This window comes from Stegodyphus dumicola, chromosome 6 (assembly GCF_044657685.1).
Source record: "Stegodyphus dumicola isolate Sdum_Otavi_A_Nest chromosome 6, ASM4465768v1".
Lineage (NCBI taxonomy): Eukaryota > Metazoa > Arthropoda > Arachnida > Araneae > Eresidae > Stegodyphus > Stegodyphus dumicola.
Window position 1 is genome coordinate 85739578 of NC_140773.1, and position 10199 is coordinate 85749776.

The 10199-nt window shown below is 31.3% G+C and overlaps 1 protein-coding gene across 3 annotated transcripts in view; it reads right to left on the reverse strand.

Annotated features, from left to right (window-relative positions):
• Positions 1–8390, reverse strand: part of LOC118198196 (uncharacterized) — a 156030-nt gene extending 147640 nt beyond the window's left edge. For all 3 annotated transcript variants that reach the window (XM_085818631.1, XM_085818630.1, XM_085818629.1), the window contains exon 1: positions 8060–8390. The gene's annotated coding sequence lies outside the window, so the exon portion shown is untranslated. The remainder of the gene's footprint in view (positions 1–8059) is intronic.
• Between the last annotated feature and the right edge of the window lie 1809 nt (positions 8391–10199).

Here is a 10199-nt window from a genome sequence, read left to right on the forward strand (position 1 = left end):
ATTTTCTTTTTAGCAAAACATTCTTTTGTTTAAAGATATTATTTAAATGGCAAATTAAAATCTTTACCACAGGTACCCAAAAGACATCTTTATACTTATTATCAAGGATCAAGACTTCACTTATGGTAACAACTACTAAGAGTTTTAACCATTATATTCATTAAGTGCCTAAGGCCATTAACATTTGTTTAGTTAATTAATGGATGCTTTACTTAGCACCCCGCCTGCAGGCAAAAAAGGTCCTAGTGGCAGAACCATGAGGTCAAGCAAGGGAAAAGTCCTCTCTGTAGTAGCTGAAATCCTCTCTGTAGATAGTCTGTGGTGGTTGGCCAAAGGCAGTCACGTGGGAGGTCACCCTTCCAAAAACTGACCCCAGCCGCTGCTGCTTGAAAATGATGAACCCGTACGTAGGAGAAGAAATTTATGAAAATGAATTAAAGTCCTTAATTACTCTTCATAAATGGTTTTATCATTTAAATCTTTTTCTTCTGCAACCTTCATTATAAACATAGCTGTTCAGAACCTGGCTGCTAATTTTTTCGCTACTCTGATTTTTTCGATCTGCTTGATGATGTTTCCTATAAAGTTCTGTATTTTGGGGTCTTGTAGCCAAGATATCACTTGCTAAGTATGCTTGCTTCTTCTGGGATCTTTGTAATTTTCTTTTTCATTTTATCACTAAAAAGTGGTTTATTTGAGCTGCTTGATTCTTTTCTGGGAGCTTCAGTAAGCTGTAGGAAATACTCATCCTTCTTTTCAAATTCTTTCGGCTTTTGCTTTTGCTGTGTTGGTTTCTTCTCGAATTTTTTCTTATAGACTTCACAGTCGCAGTAACTGCAGACATGACTTTGTTTATGAAAAATGCAAACAGGCTTTTCTTCTGGTTTTAATGGGCAAACACTGATCCTATTATGCTAATGGTATATATCTTAAAAATGTTTACTATTTGCACAATTTAATATGCTAGAAGTAAATATTATTTTTAAAGGGTTCACGTTATAACACCGTTGATAAACAATATCAGCTACAATTTTGAAGATAAAAATATAACTGGCAATTTGCCAAATCAAGTGGATGATTAATGTGCTTACGTGACAATGAGCAAATGGCAATAATATACAATAACATTCCTTTTGAAAGAAAAAAAAATGGAAAGCTTAGGTAACGTGAATGTGTATTTTAAATGCTATTACTCTGTGGTAACAATTCATAATTATTCAAAATGCTTCTTTTTTTCTTAAATATGACAAAACATGTCACAAATCAAACTTTGTCTAAAAATTTTAGAAGCATGTACAATTATAACAACATCTTGGATTTTAGTCTTTTAAATATAAAGTTTTCTAACTTGTTTTTATAACAATGCGAATAATTTAGAATGCAGGCAGTCTTCGACTTTTGCCATTAGGGGTATACACACACACATTACTTCCTACAATAGCAACTTCTCAGAAGTGTAATCACTAATGTGTTGTTCTGAGCAAGAGGTCAAAACAGTTTAAGTCTTGCCATTAGGGTATGCATCAATATGTTCTATGTTTTGACATTTTATTATTTTATATATTTCATCCTTATAAATTGATAATCATGAGTGAGAAACTGCAGCATTAATACAAACAAAAAGACATTAAGGACTCATAAACTTGAATAAGACACAGATGGAAATAACTAAATGTTCTAAAAAGCGTAAATCTTTTGCTTCAACCAGACGTATGTACGTTGTACACAGATCTACGATATTTCAGTTTTAAAAAATAAAGAGTAAAATTAAGGGATACATTCTAGATTGTGGAAACACATTTTCAAAAACTATTTCTGAAAGACACATAGTGATGGTGATGGAAAGATCCTAGTCATCATGGATTTACAATTAGCATCAAAATAATGTCCCCCTCAATTTTTCAAATGTTCAAGCTCTTTTAGTTCGCATGAAGATAGGAAGACTAGATTTTGGAATGAAGATTCAATCACAGTGCTTTCAAGCAAGTAATGACTGATTCAACAAATTTAAAATGAGATATTGGCTGATCTTTGGAATATGGTAACTGGTAGTTTGGCGACGACATTTTGGAGGCGATAAAGGTTACTACCTAGGACTTTGGTAATAATGTGAGAAGTTCTCAGTTCCGATTATGCATTATTTTGTGTGAGGGAAATGAGAGAACATGAGATATGTCATGTGACATTAATGGACGAATTACAGTTCTTTATTCGGAAAGGGGGGGGAATTTGGAAAACTGTAGTACTATATTATTTTGTATTAAGCTTCATTGTGTGTTGAGTGAAATAGTGGAAGTGTGCGTGCCACGTAATGAAGATTCTGAAGATTAGGTAAGTTAGTATTTTTAATCATTTGAGGATATTATTTTTATGCATTGTTCTAAAAGTAAGGAGTAAATAAATTAATATGATATTATTGGAAAATTGTTATTAGCAATGATTTAGTTTAAAGTAATTAGGATTGTAATCTAATTTTTATTAATTTAATGTATGTGCTTATTTATATTTTAAGTAGTGTTTTTTAATTTAATTATATTTTAATTTAATGATCGTGATTTTGTGAGTTATATGTTTGTAGTATTTTGGAATACGTTTGAGTAGAATATGTTGAGTATTTTCATGTATTTTCGTGAAATTTTTCTAATTTATCAGAAAAAAGCAGTGTACATGGATATAGTGAAGAGTGTGCGCAATGCCATTTTTGTGCAATTCTGGGATGTTTTTTTAAGTAAAAAGAAGTCGACGTGTATATGATTTAGTGATATTTTAATTAAATGACAGTTATTTTGTGAATTTTATGTTTGTAGGAATTTGGTATACGTTTCAGTTGAAGTAAACGTGTATGGAAATAATTTAAATATTTGATACTAAGTATTTGTAACCATTTGTAATGTTTGCGGCATGAATTCGTTGGTGACGTTTTAATATAATAGATAATTTAGAGGTAAAAGTTTTTGGATATTTTATTTATTTTATACGTGGAAATGTTCATCTTAGGAAAGGGTATATACTTTTTGCAATCATGTAATTTCATATATGTTCTTTTTACCGGATTTAAAGATTCACAAAATTTTCATGCATTTTCGTGAAATTTTTCTAATTTATGAGAAAAAAGCAGTGTACATGGATTTAGTGAAGAGTGCGCGCAATGCCATTTTTGTGCAATTCTGGGATGTTTTTTTAAGTAAAAATAAGTCGACGTGTATATGATTTAGTGATATTTTAATTAAATGACAGTTATTTTGTGAATTTTATGTTTGTAGGAATTTGGTAATGAATTGGAAGTTGATCTATCAGCACTATCCTTATCTTCAGGGCAGATGTTTTTATTTTGTTTGGCTTATAATTCCTTACTAAATGTAGTATTTCATCTCGATGTACTCCGTCTTTGATATGATTTAAATCAAATTCCCCTTCATTATAATTGGCTTCTGATAGTGAAGAAAGTGACACAGAGGTTATTGAAAATGAAAAAATTTCGATTGACAAATTAGTCAATACCAAATTATCTCGACACAGCAATTATAGGACTTTGTGACTGAACAAAAAATTATGTCTGTTTATAGAATTAAAGAGAAAGTATTATCACATAAAACAAAGCAACTTAAACAACTTACATTGAAAGAAATGTTTAATAAAATAAACAAATAAATATTAAGCTTTTTTTTTTTTGTAAATTTTGATACCCTTTAGATCATAATTATTCTTTATTTCATAAATTAAGGTTTCATATTTTTAATTTTATAATTTCTGCATGCCATCTTACCAGATTTAAACTGATGATCTATAATTCGGAAAAATTGATAATCCGGAATCGCCGAACTCCCGAGTCCGAATTAACGACTTTTGACTGTAGTTATGTTTAAACAACATTATATGAGGACAATAATGAATCAGGCCATCAAGGCAACTGGCTGGAAAGATGTGCTTACATTAAAAGATTGTTAGAACTATTATACAGTACACAGAACAAAATCCAGACATCCATTATCCAGAATGATCTAAAATCCGGACCTCAAAACCACCAACAACGTTTCTCTGGTAGGCTCTACACATGCGCATAAGATGCCCCTCCGCGCATAATAAAACATCTGGAGAGTCCCGATTCTTAATTTCATTTCAACACTAAATTAAATACCTTCTTATTGAATAAGCAATCATTTTAGCAAAAATTTTTACGACGAGTAATTTGGCTCCTTTGCTGCGCATCTGCTTGGCACCTATCTCAAACCGAAACATTCCACATAGATACATCGTTGATATGACGCCAACCTGGTGGATCTTTATTTTTATTATAGTTTCCTTTCATCATCCCATGTTTATCAAAACATGACAACTTGAGTAATGACTCATGTAGCAATGCCTAATTTTTTTTTTTATTTTATTTTTAATGTTAGTAACTGAATAATTAAAGAGTATGGTAACCTTTTATGTTGTCATTACACTTGGCGATAATTACAGATTTCAGTTAAATGTGCTAAAAATGTTGACGAGGAAAAATTTACCAAAACTGTCTTTCCATGCGTTAAAAATAGATTTTGTTGATGATACTCATAAACCTAAAGATTACATTTAGGGCTATTTGAATTAAAAATAAGTGATTTGTTATTCACATAACCCAGAACCAGCACCAGGGCTCATATGGCTGCGCCGAGTTACAGAATTTAAGACCCATAGAGACCACATCAGACGGTACGATATCTAGCACTGGCCCTAAATAAGGCTTAAGTATATGTGGGAATTTATTTATTCACAACTCTGATAAGCCTTGAGCATCTGCAAGAAATAGACATAAGTATAATAAACAACTAAACTAATACAATTCAGGCTTAACTGTCTCAGTGCGTGATAGAAGCGAGATTAAATTTAACGGAACAACTTGTCATTAGTCGCCAAGCTCATGATGCATAGCCAAAAAATGTATATTGAAGGATAGCTAAATTTGACGATAGCCACTAATTTTAAAGGTTTTCGAATATCGCAAAACAAAGGTAAAATCTTCCAATTAACGGATTTTATAAAGAAATTTGGAGAAGTGCTAATAAATGAAGATGATATAAAAGAAGTTTTCCATTGTGATGACAATGCTTCTCAATCATCAATCAATTAATGAATGACAAAATCTGTAGTATGGTTCTATTTCCAGAAAATATTGCTACCAATAGTTAAGAAAGTGACAGAGAAGTTACTAAAAACTAGAAAATTTCATTTGACAAGTTAGCCAGAATTCTCGAAATAGCAGTTACAGGACTTCAACATTGTAACTGAACAAGAGATTATGTCTGTCTACAGCATTAAAGAGAAAGTATTAGCACAAATGAGAAGCAAGTTAAACAACTCTCATTGAAAGAAATGTTTAATAAGGTAAACAAATAAATATTAAGCTTTTTTTTTTTTTGTAAATTTTGATACCCTTTACATCATAAATACTTCATTATTTTGTATTTTTAATTTTATAATTTCTACATGCTATCTTACCAGATTTAAACTGATAATCTAATATCCAGAAAAATCCCAAATCCAGAATCGCCAAAAACCCGACAAGTCCGGATTTCGGACTTTGTACTGTATATGGAATGCAATAAACAATATTGGCAACTCATGGGCTGAAATAAGAAAGTCGACAATGAAAGTTTCCATGGAAAAATTATGCCCACAAATTACGAATGGTTTCATAAATTCTGAAGACATGCAAGAAGTTATGATAGATGAAATAATTAATAAAATGAATGAACTAAACTGAAACATCAACAGTGAATATGTTAATGGGTTGAATGAATCTTAGTCAGTACCTCTGTCAAATGAATACTTAATTGAGCTACACTGAAAGTGAGAAGGAAGAAGAAATTTATAAAAACATCCACACATTGACAATTAAAAATATGAATGAAGGGTTCATGCATCTTTACAAATTTTTGACTGTCATGGAAGAATGCAATCCCAATGAAAAACTTATATCTCAAGTACATAATGGCAACTAAGAAAGACACGGAACATTATAGAAATCTTTATCAAGAAAAGAAAAAGAAAGGTAGTATTCAACTAACTCTTGACCAGCTTTTGAAGCATGTGAGTGTGTGTGTGAATGTGATTATGGCAAAGCCTCAAGGGCTATCTGCCTATGAGGATTTTCAAAGGGAAACTGGCTCGTATACACGTTACACATGGGGAAACCACGAAAACAGCCATGCAGCCAGCCCGTTTGCGGGATTCGAACCTCAGATCGAACTACCAGTGTTCAGCGATTTTACTGCTCGGCCGCTGGTGGGAATCCAGATTTTGAAGAAAATATTCGAAAAACCCATCTTATTAACTTTATTATGTAAACATACTGATAAATAAATATTTTAAAACATAGTGTTTGGTGCACATTTTTTTTTACATCACTCTACTTTCGAACAATTCAACATCTGGACATACTTTAAGGAACCAATTTCGTGCGAAAGTTGAGGGCTGCCTGTATATTGATATATTCTTTTTTTCCCTACCTTACAACACAGCAGAATGGGTAAAATCCTAGGAGATTTCACACCCTTGATGACAAACTGGGAAAGTGCAGAATAACCCACTGCTTCATGTGTTTCTCAAAATAGCCAACTTGAAAATAACAAGTAAAAAAATTGCACAAACTCTGTATCCATGTACACATCGACCTATTTTCACTTTAAAAAAATCCCAGAATTGCACAAACTTGCCACTGCACAGTCCCTTGACTGTCCATGCACACATCGATACGCGCTATATAAGCGGATGCACCAAGGGTGTGGGCTCTGCTAGGATCCAACCGCAGAATGTATTACTGAATGCAAACAGAATGCTAGACTTTTATTTAAAATACATTCATACAGTGGATAATTTTGGTATTTTACTGCTATTGGGAATGGATTCAGAAATGGGTAGTCTTCTGTTATCGGGTCTGGAGTCAGAAATGCATTCATATATGCATGTGTGCATGAATGTATGTGTTCATGTGTGCATATAAGTGTGTATGTATATCTGTGTGTGTACGTACCCAGAAATGTGTGTATGTGTATGAGCACATATGTACTTATGTATGTCTGTATACATGCGTATATGCATTTCTGAATTGGCTCCCAATAACAGAAAAGTATCAAAAATTTAAATGTCAGAAGGGTTTTCTTGCACAACACATAAAATAAAAAATCTTTTAAAAAAATTTAAATAATTAAGAGCTAAGGAAGATAACTATAAAAATTATATTCCTAAGCTTTAAATCAAATAGATTCTCCTATACTTCATAAAGAGAGTTGAAACCTCATTCAGTACTTACAGACTTCTTTTTATTTTGAGGTTAATGTGTATTCTTTTCCCTTTCCATAAAAATGAAAGATAATTTAATCTGTTTCTAAAATAACACTAATACTAGGTGTTCTTATACAATCACACAGACACTAAAACCATCTAGAAATGCATCCAAGAATTATCCTCAGTAATTTTTTTTAAGTATTATGAGTTTGTGACATTTGTAGTGTAAATGTTCTATATAAATGTTTTATAAGCAGAAAGTAATATTATCTAAAGAAATTAGCCCTGGTTTATTAAAACTTAATTATTGATGTTAAGAAAACACAAAATATAGTCAAATATACCGATATTATTCATGCACCATGTAAATACGTCATGGATTACTCAAAAATACCTTATACTATAAAGTTAACTAACAAATTAAAATTCTTATAGAACCAGAGAATTTAATGAGCTTTGTTCAATTTCAAAATACTACCAAATAGTAAACTAAGTACATACAATATACTTAAAAAACCAGCGCAAGTTATAAGCTGAAGTAACTAGAATTAATCGCAATATATCGTTTAACAAACTATGAACTTTATGTGTGAAATGTTTCACATAATTTCTTTGGCTTTAAATGACATATAGCTTCCTGTTTCATTCAACGACACTGCATTTTGTACAAGATACGAGATTCTAAGCCTAAGTCACTAGCATTTAAACTTAAATCAATGACACAAATAAAAGCAAACTGAAACAAAAACGATGAAAGAATTTATAGGTAAATATCTAACTCGCTATTACTTACGGCCTATTTAATCCCATTTTTTTCCACAGGAAAAATCTGTACTATCTCAAGTGTTGCTTTAAAAATCTGCACTACAACAAAAAAACTTCAGAGCGCGTAAAATCAAACACTTCATTGCACAAAAAACATTCCTTTAGAATTTTCAAAATAATTGGTTCTATCTTGGTTAGCATTTTCAGTTATGAAGCAAATGATATCAGATAGAAATGTGGAACTTATACGCATTCGCAGATCACTTACACTTAGCGTACCTAATTTTTGTTTACGGTAATATAATAACAGTTATAAATATGGCCGAACAGCAGACAACTGTAGAGCTCTTACGCGTGTGCATAACTTCACTTCACTTCCGCTATTTATTCACTTACATGAGTATAAGCCTGCACCTTAGAATTTCAAAAGAAAAAAAAAAAAAAAACTTTTAACCTCATCCTTATTTTTTCTTACACCTGTTTAAATGTAATATTTGTTTAGTACTTAAAATGGTAGACCTTGCTATTTGATGATACCAAATTTCTGAGAATAATTAAAGTTAATACTACTTATGACATAGCATTTCATCAAAACTATTGTCCATGTATTTCATCAAAAAATAAGAGGAGGTCTTTCAAAAAAATACACCAGATTCATCTTATTTTCAGCCCTGATATAAGTAATAGAACAAGTTTCAAATCTCATTTGTAAAAATATTTACTTTCCGCCGATCTAAAGTTTTTTTTAGACAAACATAACTTTAAAGTAAGTTTTTGTTTCGTTTTCTGTATTTATACGCAAAGAGTGTTTATTATAGTACATATACAATTGACAAACAAAAACATTAAATACTAAATCTCTCTTACTTTTTAACATATTAAATGTTGAAAAATCAGCAAACCATGCAGCGTCACTTGTGAAAAACCGTAAAGATATTCTAAACTTTGAAACATGATGGGAAATTCCCAACAGTGAAATTGAAATTTTCATTCCTGATAAATGCATTGTTTATTTTTTAAGAGTGTAGAAGTACGTACATATAAGCTATTTAAAGTCTCGAATTAAATATAGATGGATTAAAGCCACAAATTTCGATGGTAATTTAAGCGAAAATTGAAAGAAGCGGAAACAAAATTTCCAGTTTTACCTGTTAGCGTTTTGTGGTATTACTAAATCACCTACACACAAACACACAGAGATCTATTTTGAAATTAAAGTAGCAATTTCATTATATATTATTGGTGAAGAAGCACTTGAAAAGTTTAACACTCTTAAGTGAAGAAGATAAAAAGGATGTTGACAAAGTAATTTGTAGCTTTCGAAAATTATTGCATACCGAAAGCATACGAAAGTGTTGATAGACACATATTTTTCTCTCGAACACAGCATGTAGGTGAATCGTTTGAGGATTTTTTAGCAGAGTTAAAGAAATGAAGAAGTAACTTTGGATTTGCAGAATTAAAAGACAGTTTAATTAGAGATAGAATAGTAAATTGAATTTTAAATAAAAATCTCAAAGATATATTATTGAGGGAAGATCAGTTAACATTACAGAAATATATAAAAATTTGTAAAGCTTCTGAATTAGCAGAACCTCAATTAAAAGCTTTAACTGATAAAAAGTAGAAGTGATCAAGTGGAATAAAATTCCACCTTCAGAGGAAAAAAGGCAGCCTTGTAAGGAAAAAGACCATGTAAAACAAAAGCAAGAAAGTACTAAACCATCTTCAAACTATCAAGGAAATAAGTACAATAATCCAAAAAATGTGGAACTTCTCATATGTTACAGAATTGTCCTGCTTATAATAAGATTTGCTTATACTGTAAAACGAAAAATCAGTTTTCTAAATTGTGCGCTTATAAAAATGTTAATAAGAATTTAGAGCACAGAAGAATTTAGAGCATGAGTTGCATTATAATGGTAATGGATATATTTTATTGTCAGTAGAAGAAAATCGCATGCGCCAAAAATCGGTCACGTTCTCTGCCGCGATTTCAGAACTGGTGTTAACTGCTCGCTAGCGTGCGATAAAATCGGAGTCTCTAGCCAATAAGATTGCTTTGAGTGATCACGTGCTTTTCTCCTCATTTGGAATAATAAACATGGCTGTATTTCGTTAGAGCGAAACTCAAATTTTTCAACTAATAGATTTCTATAGAGAAAATG